Below are 18,704 nucleotides of genomic sequence, written 5' to 3'. Positions count from 1 at the left end.
TTTCATCACCTGAATATTATTGATGCTTGCGCTGAAATTTTAAACAATTTTTCACTTTTGATCCTTTTTCTTGAAGTAATGGGGGTTAAAGAATGCAAAATTGGGTTACAGTTTCACCTTTTCAGATCAACTTAGATTCCCAACGGATTACGGATATTTCAACTGTGATTATTTTTTGTAAAGTTATGAGGGTTTAAAGATTGCCATTCTGGCCATTTTGACCAATTTGGGACAATTAACGCGCGATATAATTCGCGCTAATAACGCGTAAGCGGAGATTTAATCCGTCTATGAAATCGTTCCAAATTGGTTGAAGGAAGCTTATTTGCCACAATTGATGTGTTACAAGGAGCGAAATCTACTTTTTTGTACTTTAAATGGCGTGTGGGGGGATGATTTTTTTAAAAAAAAAAATTAAATTTTTGAAAAAAAATTCATTTTATTTATTTCATTTATTTTTTTATGCTATTACTGCTGCTCCATAAACCTTAAAAGGCAGTCGGATCATTCAGGGCTTCGCCCTGATACGAGCAGTCTTGTTTCATTTGCTTTTCGTTTTTTCTGATTTCAATTTTTTTTTGTTATCTTTGCGCAATTTTACAGAGTGAAACTTTGCCTGCACATATAAAAATTCTTGAAGTTAAATAAGGTTTATATGATAAAAGAGCTTCCAATTATTAAAAATAAACACTTAAGTTGTTTTACGAGCAATGGTTTGCAATAGCAGAAAGAAGAAAAATAGATGCAATATTTTTCGAGTTGATGATTGATTCTTTGAAATAATTATCTTGACCGAACAGGACTACTACATCGATCATTTTTTTGCTTATTGAAAAAGCTATAATTGTTTGGTGTTTTCAATAAAAGCAGCCAGTTTAGCGTTGGTGTTCGTTCCATTCACACTCTTTTGTCTATACTTTCCATTTTTCGTCCTTATATGGCCAGTTTGTACTAACCGCCACACTTATTCAATAGATTTCAGCAATGACGACTGCACAGTCGGTAAATGAATGAATGTGTTTCGAATCACTGTAAAAGTGTTTTGGAGTGTTTCGATTTTTGTACCTACTATACAATGCCCAAGTTGCCAAAAATTCGTATAATTTTGCCTTACCTCAAACAAAATTGTGCAATAGTTTCGTTGACCGGTCAATTTTTGCTTAAAACTAAAGTTTTTTGCCAAAATTAATATGAAAAACAGTTTTTGAGAATTATGTTTATAACTTTCTGAAAACATCAACTCTGCTCTCAAAATCAAAAAAAGTTTCAAAAATTAAAATCAAAATCACAGCGCACTCATGCACTTATCGACGACGATTAAGGCGTAAGTGCGACTTGATTGAGCCTGGTGAAATAATTCAACTTAAAACGCGTTCCAATAATTTTACGAACTAAGCTCTATGTAAATTAATTGGTCAAATTGCTTTTTCGACTTAAGTTTTTGTTTTTGTGTACTTATTTTTCCGAATATTTGTGCTCGGGGTATTTTTTGGCCAGAATAGTTTCGAATTTAAATCGTTAGCCGATTTAAGCCTTTTTTATCAACTGAAATGTTTTGGAGATCAAATATAACAATTATTTTTCTTATGAATATTTCTCATTAAAATATGGGGTATTTTAGACTGCTAATTTGTGACAAATTTGCATGTCAAATATATATTTTGTGACCTTCTCTCTCTCTCTCTCTCTCTCTCTCTTTCTCTCCCTCCCTCCTCTCCCTCTCCGTCTCTCCTCTCTCTCTCTCTCTCTCTCTCTCTCTCTCTCTCTCTCTCTCTCTCTCTCTCTCTCTCTCTCTCTCTCTCTTTTCTCTCTCCCTTTCTCTCTCTCTCTCTCTCTCTCTCTCTCTCCTCTCTCTCTCTCTCTCCCCTCTCTCTCTCTCTCTCTCTCTCCTCTCTTTTCTCTCTCCCTTTCTCTCTCTCTCTCTCTCTCTCTCTCTCTCTCTCTCTCTCTAGATGCAACTGGCAAGAAACTAAAAACAATGTGAATACAATTTTTCGGAATAAACTTTCCTTGTAATTCAAGCTGATTTTTGTTTCATCCGAAATCTTTGCCTAAAATCTGAAAAAAATTTGTTAGCTGGAGCGGAAAAATATATATTTCTATGTGATCATTTTTCATATACTTACAATGGTTTGGATGTGGGATTTTTTGATCGAATAGAGTTAACATTGGGATAGATAATTGACGTGCGATATATTTCATTCAATTAAGCGTACTCCCAATTGACTTAAGGCAAGCAATTTGATCCTATCGATACGTTACTACAAGTAGAAAAAATATCACCCTATATTTCCATGGCTTATTCTACTCATTTTTCCAAATACTTCGAGAAAAATGACAGAATATTTGTGCTCGGGGTATTTTTTTGCCAGATTAGTTTCTAATTTTGATCGTTAGTCGATTTAAGCGTTTTTTTAACAACTGAAATGTTTTGTAGAGCAAAAATGACAATTATTTTATTAATGAAAAATTTTTCATAAAAATATGGAGGATAAAAGAGTGCCAGTTTGTGACAAAATTTGCGCTTCACATATATATTTGTGACACTAGAATTAAGCGGCAATTTAATCGGGCTTAGACCTTTGCTAGCATTTAACGCACCTCTGGTGCTTCTAAATTTTTCGACAGCTCATTAAAACCGCATATATTGGAAACAACATCTGCAAACTTTTAGTTTACTCTGACTGCACCCAATTACAGAGTTGGTAATTTCGAACTTTATTTAATTCCCATTTTAAAAGCGTCATCTCGAAAACTTAATGGGCCTCTGGAGAAATTTGGAATCCCTGCAACCACTGAGAGTCCCTGAGACCACCCTACTGTAGAGTTATGAATGCAAAATTTGTGAATTTTTTTAAACCTAAGTTTCCCGAAAAAAAATCGAAAAAAACGTCTTATCTCAAAAACTAAAAAGATTTGAGCATTCATATTGAGAGGCAAGGTTTGAGACGCCTGAGTGTAGTTTCCAATAAGGTTGTATCTTCATCAAGCTAGTAGTTTTAAATTTTTTGAATTTCTTTGTATATAAGTTCTTTGAGAAATTTTGAAAAAATCAAAAAACGTCACATCTAAAAGCATCTAAACATCAATCTAAAAGCGCAAACTAAAAGCATTTGAGCAGGTGCGTTTAGGAGTTTTATGTGTAGAGTACCCTGACAATACCGAACTATACCCTTGAGAATTTCAAATTTTGAAAAACAATTAATTTTAACTTTCTGAAAATTTAAAAAAATCAAAAAAAAAAAAGGTTACATCTCGAAAACTACAAAGAATTGAGCAGCCATATTTGGAGGGGCAAGATTCGCAATTCTTGAGAGTAGTCGAACAGGAACTAATTGCAATGTTGGGAATCTCAGAATTTTAAAAAATGATAATAATTTAAGTTTTCTGAAAGGTTTTGAAAAAAAATCACAAAAACGTCATATATCGAAAACTACAAAAAACTGAGCAATCATTTCTCTCTCTCTCTCTCTCCTCTCTCTCTCTCTCCCCTCTCTCTCTCTCTCTCTCTCTCCTCTCTTTTCTCTCTCCCTTTCTCTCTCTCTCTCTCTCTCTCTCTCTAGATGCAACTGGCAAGAAACTAAAAACAATGTGAATACAATTTTTCGGAATAAACTTTCCTTGTAATTCAAGCTGATTTTTGTTTCATCCGAAATCTTTGCCTAAAATCTGAAAAAAATTTGTTAGCTGGAGCGGAAAAATATATATTTCTATGTGATCATTTTTCATATACTTACAATGGTTTGGATGTGGGATTTTTTGATCGAATAGAGTTAACATTGGGATAGATAATTGACGTGCGATATATTTCATTCAATTAAGCGTACTCCCAATTGACTTAAGGCAAGCAATTTGATCCTATCGATACGTTACTACAAGTAGAAAAAATATCACCCTATATTTCCATGGCTTATTCTACTCATTTTTCCAAATACTTCGAGAAAAATGACAGAATATTTGTGCTCGGGGTATTTTTTTGCCAGATTAGTTTCTAATTTTGATCGTTAGTCGATTTAAGCGTTTTTTTAACAACTGAAATGTTTTGTAGAGCAAAAATGACAATTATTTTATTAATGAAAAATTTTTCATAAAAATATGGAGGATAAAAGAGTGCCAGTTTGTGACAAAATTTGCGCTTCACATATATATTTGTGACACTAGAATTAAGCGGCAATTTAATCGGGCTTAGACCTTTGCTAGCATTTAACGCACCTCTGGTGCTTCTAAATTTTTCGACAGCTCATTAAAACCGCATATATTGGAAACAACATCTGCAAACTTTTAGTTTACTCTGACTGCACCCAATTACAGAGTTGGTAATTTCGAACTTTTTTTAATTCCCATTTTAAAAGCATCATCTCGAAAACTTAATGGGCCTCTGGAGAAATTTGGAATCCCTGCAACCACTGAGAGTCCCTGAGACCACCCTACTGTAGAGTTATGAATGCAAAATTTGTGAATTTCTTTAAACCTAAGTTTCCCGAAAAAAAATCGAAAAAAAACGTCTTATCTCAAAAACTAAAAAGATTTGAGCATTCATATTGAGAGGCAAGGTTTGAGACGCCTGAGTGTAGTTTCCAATAAGGTTGTATTTTCATCAAGCTAGTAGTTTTAAATTTTTTGAATTTCTTTGTATATAAGTTCTTTGAGAAATTTTGAAAAAATCAAAAAACGTCACATCTAAAAGCATCTAAACATCAATCTAAAAGCGCAAACTAAAAGCATTTGAGCAGGTGCGTTTAGGAGTCTTATGTGTAGAGTACCCTGACAATACCGAACTATACCCTTGAGAATTTCAAATTTTGAAAAACAATTAATTTTAACTTTCTGAAAATTTAAAAAAATCACAAAAAACGTTACATCTCGAAAACTACAAAGAATTGAGCAGCCATATTTGGAGGGGCAAGATTCGCAATTCTTGAGAGTAGTCGAACAGGAACTAATTGCAATGTTGGGAAAGTCAGAATTTTAAAAAATGATAATAATTTAAGTTTTCTGAAAGGTTTTGAAAAAAAATCACAAAAACGTCATATATCGAAAACTACAAAAAACTGAGCAATCATTTCTCTCTCTCTCTCTCTCTCCTCTCTCTCTCTCTCCCCTCTCTCTCTCTCTCTCTCTCTCTCTCTCCTCTCTTTTCTCTCTCCCTTTCTCTCTCTCTCTCTCTCTCTCTAGATGCAACTGGCAAGAAACTAAAAACAATGTGAATACAATTTTTCGGAATAAACTTTCCTTGTAATTCAAGCTGATTTTTGTTTCATCCGAAATCTTTGCCTAAAATCTGAAAAAAATTTGTTAGCTGGAGCGGAAAAATATATATTTCTATGTGATCATTTTTCATATACTTACAATGGTTTGGATGTGGGATTTTTTGATCGAATAGAGTTAACATTGGGATAGATAATTGACGTGCGATATATTTCATTCAATTAAGCGTACTCCCAATTGACTTAAGGCAAGCAATTTGATCCTATCGATACGTTACTACAAGTAGAAAAAATATCACCCTATATTTCCATGGCTTATTCTACTCATTTTTCCAAATACTTCGAGAAAAATGACAGAATATTTGTGCTCGGGGTATTTTTTTGCCAGATTAGTTTCTAATTTTGATCGTTAGTCGATTTAAGCGTTTTTTTAACAACTGAAATGTTTTGTAGAGCAAAAATGACAATTATTTTATTAATGAAAAATTTTTCATAAAAATATGGAGGATAAAAGAGTGCCAGTTTGTGACAAAATTTGCGCTTCACATATATATTTGTGACACTAGAATTAAGCGGCAATTTAATCGGGCTTAGACCTTTGCTAGCATTTAACGCACCTCTGGTGCTTCTAAATTTTTCGACAGCTCATTAAAACCGCATATATTGGAAACAACATCTGCAAACTTTTAGTTTACTCTGACTGCACCCAATTACAGAGTTGGTAATTTCGAACTTTTTTTAATTCCCATTTTAAAAGCGTCATCTCGAAAACTTAATGGGCCTCTGGAGAAATTTGGAATCCCTGCAACCACTGAGAGTCCCTGAGACCACCCTACTGTAGAGTTATGAATGCAAAATTTGTGAATTTTTTTAAACCTAAGTTTCCCGAAAAAAAATCGAAAAAAACGTCTTATCTCAAAAACTAAAAAGATTTGAGCATTCATATTGAGAGGCAAGGTTTGAGACGCCTGAGTGTAGTTTCCAATAAGGTTGTATCTTCATCAAGCTAGTAGTTTTAAATTTTTTGAATTTCTTTGTATATAAGTTCTTTGAGAAATTTTGAAAAAATCAAAAAACGTCACATCTAAAAGCATCTAAACATCAATCTAAAAGCGCAAACTAAAAGCATTTGAGCAGGTGCGTTTAGGAGTCTTATGTGTAGAGTACCCTGACAATACCGAACTATACCCTTGAGAATTTCAAATTTTGAAAAACAATTAATTTTAACTTTCTGAAAATTTAAAAAAATCACAAAAAACGTTACATCTCGAAAACTACAAAGAATTGAGCAGCCATATTTGGAGGGGCAAGATTCGCAATTCTTGAGAGTAGTCGAACAGGAACTAATTGCAATGTTGGGAATCTCAGAATTTTAAAAAATGATAATAATTTAAGTTTTCTGAAAGGTTTTGAAAAAAAATCACAAAAACGTCATATATCGAAAACTACAAAAAACTGAGCAATCATATTTCGAGGCAAGATTCGCAATTTTTAATAGTACTCTGACAGTACCCAACTACAGGGCTGGGATTTTCAAATTTTGCGAAAAAAAAATTAATCTAAATTTTCTGAAAATTTGTTTGGAAAATCACAAAAAACGTCATATCTCGAAAACTACAAGGATCTGAGCAGACATATTTGGAGAAAAGATTTGCAATCCTTGATAGTACTCTGACAGTACCCAACTACAGTGTTGGGAATTTCAGATTCATAAAAAATTATAATAATTTAAGTTTTCTGAAAATTTTTGAAAAAAAATTACAAAAACGTCATATATCGAAAACTACAAAAAACTGAGCAATCGTATTTGGAGGCAAGATTCGCAATTTTTGATAGTACTCTGACAGTACCCAACTACAGGGTGGGGAATTTCAAATTTTGAGAAATAATTAAAGATTTCTGAAATTTTGGAAGAAAAAAACCAAAAAAACATTATATCTCGAAAACTACAAGGATCTGAGCAGTCATATTTGGAGGCAAGATTCACAATCCTTGATAGTACTCTGATAGCACCCAACTACAAGGTTGCGAATTTCAAATTTTGAGAAATAATTAATTAAAATTTTTGTGAAAAATCACAAAAACATCATATCTCGAAAGCTACAAGGATTTGAGCGGTTATATTTGGAGGCAAGATTCGCAATCCTTGATAGTACTCTGACAGTACCCAACTACAGGGTTGGGAATTTCAGATTTTAAAAAATAATAATTTAAGTTTTCTCAAAATTTTTGAAAAAATCACAACAAACGTCATATCTCAAAAACTACAAAGAATTGAGCAGTCATTTTGGGAGACAAGGTTTGCAATTTTTTGGAGTACTCTGACAGGACCCAACTACAGGAATGGGAATTTCAAAATTTGCGAAAAAAAAATTAATCTAAGTTTTCTGAAAATTTTGAAAAAAAAACAAAAAACGTCATATCTCGAAAACTTCAAGGATTTGAGCAGTCATATTTGAAGGCAAGATTTGCAATCCTTGATAGTACTCTGACAGTACCCAACTACAGAGTTGGTAACTTCAAAATTTGTAAATTATTTTTTGTTATTTGAAATTTCTGAAAATTTTTGAAAAAATCTCAAAAATCGTCTGATCTCGCAACTTCGTTTTATCTCGTCTTTGGACAAATTCGCATTCCCTAATTCGATATTGGGCTGCTTAAATTAAATTCAGTTAAATAACCACTAAAATCAAACTGGACTATCGAAAAAAAATTCTTAACCCTTGTTATATACGATATAGCTTAAATATGCAAAAATAATACGTTGAAAAGCTTAAACATGGCAAGATAGTGAAGTCCGCATTTAAATATATAATAGATGCTAGTTAAAATGTTACTGTATAAAATTTATATCATTTCCGATATAAATTGCGTAAAACGGTATAGTTTTCAGGCAAAAATAATTTAATATCCAATAATTTTGAATTACTTCTGGAATTCGATTTCTTTTTCAAGGGAACTTGCTTTATGAGTCTTGCTGCATTTGTTTTCATTGTTTGTTTTCTGCCTTTTTAAATATCTTTTTGGTTTTTGTCATAATTTTTGTGGAATCCTACAGAGTGAAACTTCGCCTGCATGTATAGAAGTTCTCAAGTTTAAGATATCACCTTTTTATTACATGTTTGTGGAGTCTAAAAATAAGTTGAAGTTTCAGCAAAAACTTTTGAATATTTTTCATATAAAATGGGGGATTAAAGACTGCCAATTTGTGACCAAATTTGCGCGTCACATATAAATTTCGTGACACTAAGGAGTAAGCGGTGATATAACTGGGCTTAACAATTTTTTCTAGTTAATACGTTACTGTAAAAAAGTTATTACATTTCCGATATAAATTGCGTAAAACGGTAGGATTGCACACAAAATACGACCAAAAGCAAATCCAACTCAAAAATGCCAGAAAAAACGATGAAAACAAATGCAATAAAAGACTCATAAATCAGTTTCCCTTGAAAAGAAATCTAGTTCCAGTAATTCAAAATTACCGGAAATAAAATTATTTTGCTAGAAAACAAAACCGTTTTACGCAATTTATATCGGAAATGATATAACTTTTATAGAGCAAGGCATCAACCAAAGTAATTTTCTAAGCCTGATTAAATCGCCGCTAACTCCTTAGTAATGAAGGGGTTTTCAAAAAAGCAAAAAAAGGACCAAAAAGCGCTTTAAATTTCTAGAACTGTTTTTACCTGACACTTTTAATCACATCCCGTTTTCACCGCTTCCCAAAAACGATCAACAGGATTCTTCATTCCATTGGAATATTAGAAGAACTAAAACTAATTAATGAAATAAAAGTTGCAGCAAATGTTAGAGCGCAAACTGCCTTCCATCTAGCGAATTTGAAAAGCTTTTATAAAGTGCGCACAGAAAGCTGCCAATGAAATCAGGACAAACAAAACCTATAGTTTTTTGAAAATTTTGAACTTTCCGAGAAAAAACATCATGTTGTAGCTCTTTAACCTCAAAAAATTAACCCAATTTGAAAAACTGAGTCAACAAGTAATTTTGATTTTTCCGCTGGCCACCAACCAAGTTTTTCAAATGAATTTGAATTGACCTAACGAAGTAATTGAAAGTTAAACAGCGAAAAGTGATACTTTAAGCGTGATCAAATAAAAACCGCATAACTTTAAAAATGTTTTCATGTCGTTCAATGGCGCAACTCGGACTAGCCAAAACAAAAAATTAAGCGTAATTTCTGAAAAATGTCCTAAAAAAACTGCAGGACCCAGTAAACGTTGTTTTTTTCCTAGCATTTTTAATCAAAAATATTTACCGGCTGCTGTAGAAATAACACGAAAAAATTGACCATAGTTATTCGTTTAACTTTTCGTTTCAGCTTTTTTTAATAGAACAATAGAACTAATACAGGTCGAGAAGAGCTAAATAAGACTTCAAAAACGATAACTCACTATCTGACTTGAAGTTATCAGGCTAATATTTTACCTAAACTCAATCACGTTTGTTGCAGCATTACCACTTAACTTGGACTCTCATGAGGAAATTAACCACGTGAAATGCACAAATTTTCTTTCGTTTACTTGAACTTAAAAACTACAACTTTCAATTTGATAACAATTGCAATTTGAGTAAATAAAACAATTCAAAAACTATCATTTGAAAACTACAGAAGTTATCATCATTTAGATTGCTCCATTGTTTTGGTTCGTTTCAGATTGATTTCAAATGTGGTTGCAGCAGTTCAATCGTCGTTTTTTCTATTTTTGTTTCTCAGTTCGATTCCGAATCCGATAAAATACAGAAAATTAGAAGTTAGTTTTGCCAGTTTTTCTACTGCGCATGATTTAACACAGCCAACAGACAGTCAGAACAAAGTCAATGAACGCAAGAAGACTTTCGTAGAAAACAAATGGATTTAGAGCTCTTCTAATTGCTAGAACATTTTATGATTGACAGTTTTTTGATCAATTCAGCCCAATTTGATCAAAGGTAAAACTTTTAGCTCGCGGTGAAGATAAAAATCTATTTTCGAAATTAGAAGTCGATTATTTTTTTGTGAATTTTATACTGTCGCTGTTCGATTGTGAATTTTGCCTTCTTTTTAACCAAAGGAAATGGTCTGAACATCAAAAGAAACCAAAAGAAATTGAAAATGTAAAAACGAATTTTTTTTTTTAATTTTTAATTACATTTTTCAGCAACCAACTAATGAATATATGTAAGAAATCTCGCTGAAGACTCCACCTTCGCAGGACACTTCTTGTCAGCATTTTCAAGCAGCATGTCAGCAAAATGTCGTTGTCTTCCAACTACCCTCATCTTGAATTTTACGGTCCGTTTTAAATGGATAAAGTGCGTAACGTAGCTGTTGTCTCAATTTGCAGAGTCTCTAACTCCATAAACACTCAACTACTAATACATGCTCAAGACCAAAAACATCATAAGAAAGAAATCCTATTGTGCAATTTTTTTATCATAACAAAACTATTAACTGTTATAAAATTTACCAGTATATTAATGCAGTCAATAAGTCATCCTTGGAGTTCTTTGTTAAAGAAATTAATTCTAGCTTGGCGAATTTTCGAAGACTTTTTATACCGCAGAGGCAGAGCACAAAGCACCACAAACAGAACTAAGAGAAGATTTTTTGCATTTTTAATCAATTTAGTCTGTTTTAATTAACTGGCAAATCTGATAAGTTAACAACCATAATTACCAAACAGATTGAAGAGATCCTGAATTTGAATGAATATAAATGAAGCACTGGATACGAATAAAAGAAAAGGTTCAGGAGTACAAGAGACCAGGCAACTAGACTTTTTTAAAGAACAATAAGGAAGATTTTTAGAACAGAAATTGCACAATTTACACCAGAAAAAAATGTCGTTTTTTGCTCAGCTGGCAAAACTAGAAAGTTCATATATTTTTTTAAAATTCACAATAAGTCTAAACTGCCTGAAGTCTTCTATCCTTTATCCTATAATTAACCAGAGACGATTCTGATCAAATGAAGCTATTACATTAAAGTTAATTGAAAATGCTAAATACGATTAATCCAAATTTCTCTATTCCACGTCAATTATCAATTCATAAATTTTAATAAAACTTTCATCAAAATAATTATTTATTCTCGGCACACTATTTTTTTCTTCTGTAGTTTGAGACATAGCGTTCATCATAAGTTTCATCAATAAAAGCTCGATTTTGTTTTATGTTTCCGAACTTTTTGTTTAACAAAATTCTAATTAAAATACGGGTGGTTTGACGTACAATTTTATGCATGAAAAGAAAGATGTCAATTATTCGGTCAAAAAATGAATGATTATTTCATCTCTTCGTTTTTTGAGATGCGAATTGACTGCGAACAAAACTACAAACTGACATTTTATCTCAAACATGCGCATCATTTCTCGCAGTTGAAATTTGAAAATGAAGGCGATCAATAAAAATACTGCAAATTGAAAGGTATGAAATGCGGTGAATCTCACTTGACAGAAAGACCGAAAGTTATAGTGAGTGGGCAATGAGCATTCAGCATTCAAATCTTTTAAATTATTTGTCTCGGCTAATTTAGTGGCTTTTGATTGGTTTGAAATTATATACGATTCGGTGCTTCTGTCATGAAAAAAGCGCACATCAAACGAGCTTAGTTAAGTTAGGACGGGTTAGTTTTGGTTGAAACGAATGTTAACGCAGGAGAAAGCTCAGAAGTTAATTTCAAACAAGATTTCATGAATTTAGAATAGACTGCGAGTAAACAACAAAAATCATTTGAAATATAAATCTAGACAACTGCTAAAATTTACAAAAACACGGCCGCCTCCAATCAACCAATCCACTCAGCTTTTAATTTGATTCAAAAGTGAACAAGTATTTAAAAATTTGGAACAGAAAACAGCACAAAATGATGCGTTTAAGTCAAGCCTATTTTCATGGTAGCAAAAACTTTTAATTCAACAAACATTTCTCATCAGATACAGCGCAAATTCAAACATGATTTCGAAAACGCATCATTTGAAAATTAAAACAAATTTTGGTCAGAATTCAACAGCAGAAGATGCATCCGAACTGAACACTTAAGCACTGGTACTGAATAAGTTATAAATAACTGGTAAGAGTTGGTTTAGTGATGTTAGAAGAGATAGTTCAACTGTTTCATCACGTTCTGTTTCTACGGGGGCAAAGATCTGAATTGGTCGTGAGTCATCGCGAAGAGATCCACAAATTCCTCGTCTGAAAGATGCAACTCTAGTCTACTTCTGTTCACGTCCTCCGGTAACCGTTTGTTCATATTTGTGAACAGCTTTTCCTTGGGATACACCTTCACCTTTTCAGATCAACTTAGATTCCCAACGGATTACCGATATTTCACCTCTGATTATTTTTTGTAAAGTTATGAGGGAGGGTTTAAAGATTGCCATTCTGGCCATTTTGACCAATTTGGGACAATTAACGCGCGATATAATTCGCGCTAATAACGCGTAAGCGGAGATTTAATCCGTCTTAGAAATCGTTCCAAATTGGTTGAAGGAAGCTTATTTGCCACAATTGATGTGTTACAAGGAGCGAAATCTAATTTTTTGTACTTTATATGGCGTGTGGGGAGATGATTTTTTTTTTAAAAAAACTTCAAATTTTTGAAAAAAAGTTCATTTTATTTATTTCATTTATTTTTTTATGCTATTACTGCTGCTCCATAAACCTTAAAAGGCAGTCGGATCATTCAGGGCTTCGCCCTGATACGAGCAGTCTTGTTTCATTTGCTTTTCGTTTTTTCTGATTTCAATTTTTTTTTGTTATCTTTGCGCAATTTTACAGAGTGAAAATTTGCCTGCACATATAAAAATTCTTGAAGTTAAATAAGGTTTATATGATAAAAAAGCTTCCAATTATTAAAAATAAACACTTAAGTTGTTTTACGAGCAATGGTTTGCAATAGCAGAAAGAAGAAAATTAGATGCAATATTTTTCGAGTTGATGATTGATTCTTTGAAATAATTATCTTGACCGACCTAGACTACTACATCGATCATTTTTTTGCTTATTGAAAAAGCTATAATTGTTTGGTGTTTTCAATAAAAGCAGCCAGTTTAGCGTTGGTGTTCGTTCCATTCACATTCTTTTGTCTATACTTTCCATTTTTAGTCCTGATATGGCCAGTTTTTACTAACCGCCGCAGTTATTCAATAGATTTCAGCAATGACGACTGCACAGTCGGTAAATGAATGAATGTGTTTCGAATGTGTTTCGAATTTGTAAAAGTGTTTTGGAGTGTTTCGATTTTTGTACCTACTATACAATGCCCAAGTTGCCAAAAATTCGTATAATTTTGCCTTACCTCAAACAAAATTGTGCAATAGTTTCGTTGACCGGTCAATTTTTGCTTAAAACTAAAGTTTTTTGCCAAAATTAATATGAAAAACAGTTTTTGAGAATTATGTTTATAACTTTCTGAAAACATCAACTCTGCTCTCAAAATCAAAAAAAGTTTCAAAAACTAAAATCAAAACCACAGCAAACTCATGCACTTATCGACAATGATTAAGGCGTAAGTGCGACTTGATTGAGCCTGGTGAAATAATTCAACTTAAAACGCGTTCCAATAATTTTACGGACTAAGCTCTAGGTAAATTAATTGGTCAAATTGCTTTTTCGACTGAAGTTTTTGTTTTTGTGTACATATTTTTCCGAATATTTGTGCTCGGGGTATTTCTTGGCCTTATTAGTTTCGAATTTAAATCGATAGCCGATCTAAGCCTTTTTTATCAACTGAAATGTTTTGCAGATCAAATATAACAATTATTTCACCTATGAATTTTTCTCATTGAAATATGGGGTATTTTAGACTGCCAATTTGTGACAAATTTGCATGTCAAATATATATTTTGTGACCTTCTCTCTCTCTCTCTCTCTTTCTCTCCCTCCATCCTCTCCCTCTCCGTCTCTCCTCTCTCTCTCTCTCAATCTTTTCTTTCTCCCTCTCTCTCTCTCTCTCTCTCTCTCTCTCTCCTCTCTCTCCCCCCTCTCTCTCTCTCTCTCCTCTCTCTCTCCCCTCTATATATCTCTCTCTCTCTCTAGATGCAACTGGCAAGAAACTGAAAACAATGTGAATACAGTTTTTCGGAATAAGCTTTCCTTGTCAAGCAGATTTTTGTTTCATCCGCAATTTTTGCCTAACATCTGAAAAAAATTTGTTAGCTGGAGCGGAAAAATATATTTCTATGTGATCATTTTTCATATATTTACAATGGTTTGGATGTGGGATTTTTTGATTGAATAGAGTTAACATTGGGATAATTGACGTGCGATATAATTCATTCAATTAAGCGTACTCCCAATTGAATTAAGGCAAGCAATTTGCTCCTATCGATACGTTACTACAAGTAGAAAAAATATCACCTCATATTTCCATGGCTTATTCTCCTCATTTTTCCAAATACTTCCAGAAAAATGACAGAATATTTGTGCTCCGGGTATTTTTTTGCCAGATTAGTTTCGAATTTTGATCGTTAGTCGATTTAAGCGTTTTTTTAACAACTGAAATTTTGGAAAAAAAAACAAAAAACATTATATCTCGAAAACTAGAAGGATCTGAGCAGTCATATTTGGAGGCAAGATTCACAATCCTTGATAGTACTCTGATAGCACCCAACTACAGGGTTGGTAACTTCAAGGTTGCGAATTTCAAATTTTGAAAAATAATTAATTAAAATTTTCTGAATTTTTTTTTAAAAAATCACTGAAAACGTCATATCTCGAAAATTACAAGGATTTGAACAATCATATTTGGAGGCAAGATTTCTAAATCCTTAGAGTACTCCGACAGCATCCAACTACAAGGTTCAGAATTTCAAAATTTTAGAAATAACTAATTAAAATTTTTGTGAAAAATAACAAAAACACCATATCTCGAAAGCTACAAGGATTTGAGCGGTTATATTTGGAGGCAAGATTCGCAATTCTTGATAGTACTCTGACAGTACCCAACTACAGGTTTGGGAATTTCAGATTTTAAAAAATAATAATTTAGGTTTTCTGAAAGTTTTTGAAAAAATCACAACAAACGTCATATCTCGAAAACTACAAAGAATTGAGCAGTCATATTGGGAGACAAGGTTTGCAATCTTTTAGAGTACTCTGACAGGACCCAACTACAGGATTGGGAATTTCAAATTTTGCAAAAAAAAATTAATCTAAGTTTTCTGAAAATTTTGAAAAAAAAAACAAAAAACGTCTTATCTCGAAAACTACAAGGATTTGAGCAGTCATATTTGGAGGCAAGATTTGCAATCCTTGATAGTACTCTGACAGTACCCAACTACAGGGTTGGTAACTTCAAGTTTTGTAAATAATTTTTTGTTATTTGAAATTTCTGAAAATTTTTGAAAAAATCTCAAAAATCGTCGTATCTCGCAAATTCGTCTTATCTCGTCTTAGGACAAATTCGCAACCCCTAATTCGACATTGGGCTGCTTAAATTAGTCTCAGTCAAATAACCACGAAAATCAAACTGGACTACCGAAAAAAATTCTTAACCATTGTAATATACGATATTGCTTAAATATGCAAAGATAATACGTTGAAAAGCTTAAACATGGCGAGATAGTGAAGTCCGCATTTAAATATATAATAGATGCTAGTTAATACGTTTTCATTGTTTGTTTTCTGCATTTTTAAAGTTCTTTTTGATTCTTGTCATAATTTTTATGCAATCCTACAGAGTGAAACTTCGCCTGCATGTATAGAAGTTCTCAAGTTTAAGGTATCACCTTTTTATTACATGTTTGTGGAGTCTAGAAATAAGTTGAAGTTTCAGCAAAAGTTTTTGAATATTTTTCATAAGAATATGGGGGATTAAAGACTGCCAATTTGTGACCAAATTTGCGCGTCACATACATATTTTGTGACACTAAGGAGTAAGCGGTGATATAACTGGGCTTAACAATTTTTTCTAGTTAATACGTTACTGTAAGAAAGTTATTACATTTCCGATATAAATTGCGTAAAACGGTAGGATCGCACACAAAATACGACCAAAAACAAAACCAACTCTAAAATGCCAGAAAAAACGATGCAAACAAATGCAATAAAAGACTCATAAAGCAGTTTCCCCTGAAAAGAAATCTAGTTCCAGCAATTCAAAATTACCGGAAATTAAATTAATTTTGCCAGAAAACAAAACCGTTTTACGCAATTTATATCGGAAATGATATAACTTTTTTAGAGTAAGGCATCAACTAGAGTAACTTTCTAAGCCTGATTAAATCGCCGCTAACTCCTTAGTAATGAAGGGTTTCAAAAAAGCAAAAAAAGGACCAAAAAGCGCTTTAAATTTTTAGAATTCATTTTACCTGTTACTTTTAATCACATCCCGTTTTCACCGCTTCCCAAAAACGATCAACAGGATTCTTCATTCCATTGGGATTTTAGAAGAACTAAAACTAATTAATGAAATTAAAGTTGCAGCAAATATTAGAGCGCAAACTGCCTTCCATCTAGCGAATTTGAAATGCTTTTATAAAGTGCGCACAGAAAGCTGCCAATGAAATCAGGACAAACAAAACCTATAGTTTTTTGAAAATTTTGAACTTTCCGAGAAAAAACATCATGTTGTAGCTCTTTAACCTCAAAAAATTAACCCAATTTGAAAAACTGAGTCAACAAGTAATTTTGATTATTCCGCTGGAAACTTGAATTGAAATTATAAATTACAACACCAACCAAGTTTTTCAAATGAATTTGAATTGACCTAACGAAGTAATTGAAAGTTAAACAGCGAAAAGTGATACTTTAAGCGTGATCAAATACAACAACCGCATAACTTTAAAAATGTTTTCATGTCGTTCAATGGCGCAACTCGAACTAGCCAAAACAAAAAATTAAGCGTAATTTCTGAAAAATGTCCTAAAAAACTGCAGGACCCAGTAAACGTTGTTTTTTCTAGCATTTTCAATCAAAAAGATTTACCGGCTGCTGTAGAAATAACACAAAAAAATTGACAAAAGTTATTCGTTTAATTTTTAGTTTCAGCTTTTTTTTAATAGAACAATTGAACTAATACAGGTAGAGAAGAGCTAAATAAGACTTCAAAAACGATAACTCACTATCTGACTTGAAGTTATCAGGCTAATATTTTACTTAAATTCAATCACGTTTGTTGCAGCATTAGCACTTAACTTGGACCCTTATGAGCAAATTAACCACGTGAAATACACAAATTTTCTTTCGTTTACTTGAACTTAAAAACTACAAATCTCAATTTGATAACAATTGCACTTTGAGTATATAAAACAACTCAAAAACTATCATTTGAAAACTACAGAAGTTATCATCATTTAGATTGCTCCATTGTTTTGGCTCGTTTCAGATTGATTTCAAATGTGGTTGCAGCAGTTCAACCGTCGTTTTTACTATTTTTGTTTCTCAGTTCGAGTCTGAATCCTATAAAAAACAATATAGAAAACTAGAAATTAGTTTTGCCAGTTTTTCTTCTGCCACATGATTTAACACAGCCAACAGACAGTCAGAACAAGTTCAATGAACGAAAGAAGACTTTCGAAGTTCGTAGAAAACAATAAATGGATTTAGATCTCTTCGAATTGCTAAAACATTTTATAATTGACATTTTTTTGATAAAACTAGCCCAATTTGATCAAAGGTAAAATTTTTTAGCTCACTGTGAAGATAAAAATCCATTTTCGAAATTAGACGTCGATCATTTTTTCGTTACTTTTATACTGTCACTGTTCGATAGTGGATTTTTCCTTCTTTTAACCAAAGGAAACCAAAAGTCGAACCGCCTAAATGTAAAGACAATTTTTTTTTAATTTGCACTTACTTTTTCAGCAACCAACTAGTGAATATATGTAACAAATCTCGCTGAAGACTCCACCTTCGCAGGAAACTTCTTGTCAGCATTTTCAAGCAGCATGTCAGCAAAATGTCGTTGTCTTCCAACTACCTTCATCTTGAATTTTACGGTCCGTTTTAAATGGATAAAGTGCGTACCGTAGCAGTTGTCTCAATTTGCAGTCTCTAACTCCATAAATCACTCAACTACTAATACATACTCAAGACCAAAAACATCCATAGAAAGAAATCCTATTGTGCAATTTATTTATCATAACAAAACTAGTAACAGTTATAGAATTTACCAGTATATTAATGCAGTCAATAGGTCATCCTTGGAGTTCTTTGTTAAAGAAATTAATTCTAGCTGGGCGAATTTTCGAAGACCTTTTATACCGCAGAGGCAGAGCACAAAGCACCACAAACAGAACTAAGAGAAGATTCTTTCGCATTTTTTATCAATTTAGTCTGTTTTAATTAACTGGCAAATCTGATAAGTTAACAACCATAATTACCAAACAGATTGAAGAGATCCTGAATTTGAATGAAGCACTGGCTACGAATAAAAGAAAAAGTTCAGGAGTACAAGAGACCAGGCAACTAGACTTTTTTAAAGAACAATACGGAAGATTTTTAGCACAGAAATCGCACAATTTACACCAGAAAAAAAATGACGTTTTTTGC

General features: G+C 32.6%; 2 protein-coding genes across 3 annotated transcripts in view; both read left to right on the top strand.

Moving 5' to 3' along the window:
* Window positions 1-18,704, top strand: part of LOC134846930 (uncharacterized) — a 157,893-nt gene that overhangs the window by 47,033 nt on the left and 92,156 nt on the right. The window lies entirely within an intron of this gene.
* The window catches only part of LOC134846928 (chromodomain-helicase-DNA-binding protein 4-like), a 265,098-nt gene that overhangs the window by 159,583 nt on the left and 86,811 nt on the right, over window positions 1-18,704 (top strand). The window lies entirely within an intron of this gene.

Source organism: Symsagittifera roscoffensis, chromosome 5 (assembly GCF_963678635.1).
Source record: "Symsagittifera roscoffensis chromosome 5, txSymRosc1.1, whole genome shotgun sequence".
NCBI classification, from domain to species: Eukaryota; Metazoa; Xenacoelomorpha; order Acoela; family Convolutidae; genus Symsagittifera; species Symsagittifera roscoffensis.
The sequence above is the reverse complement of the archived record's forward strand: the minus strand, read 5'-3'. Positions and strand labels throughout refer to the sequence as shown.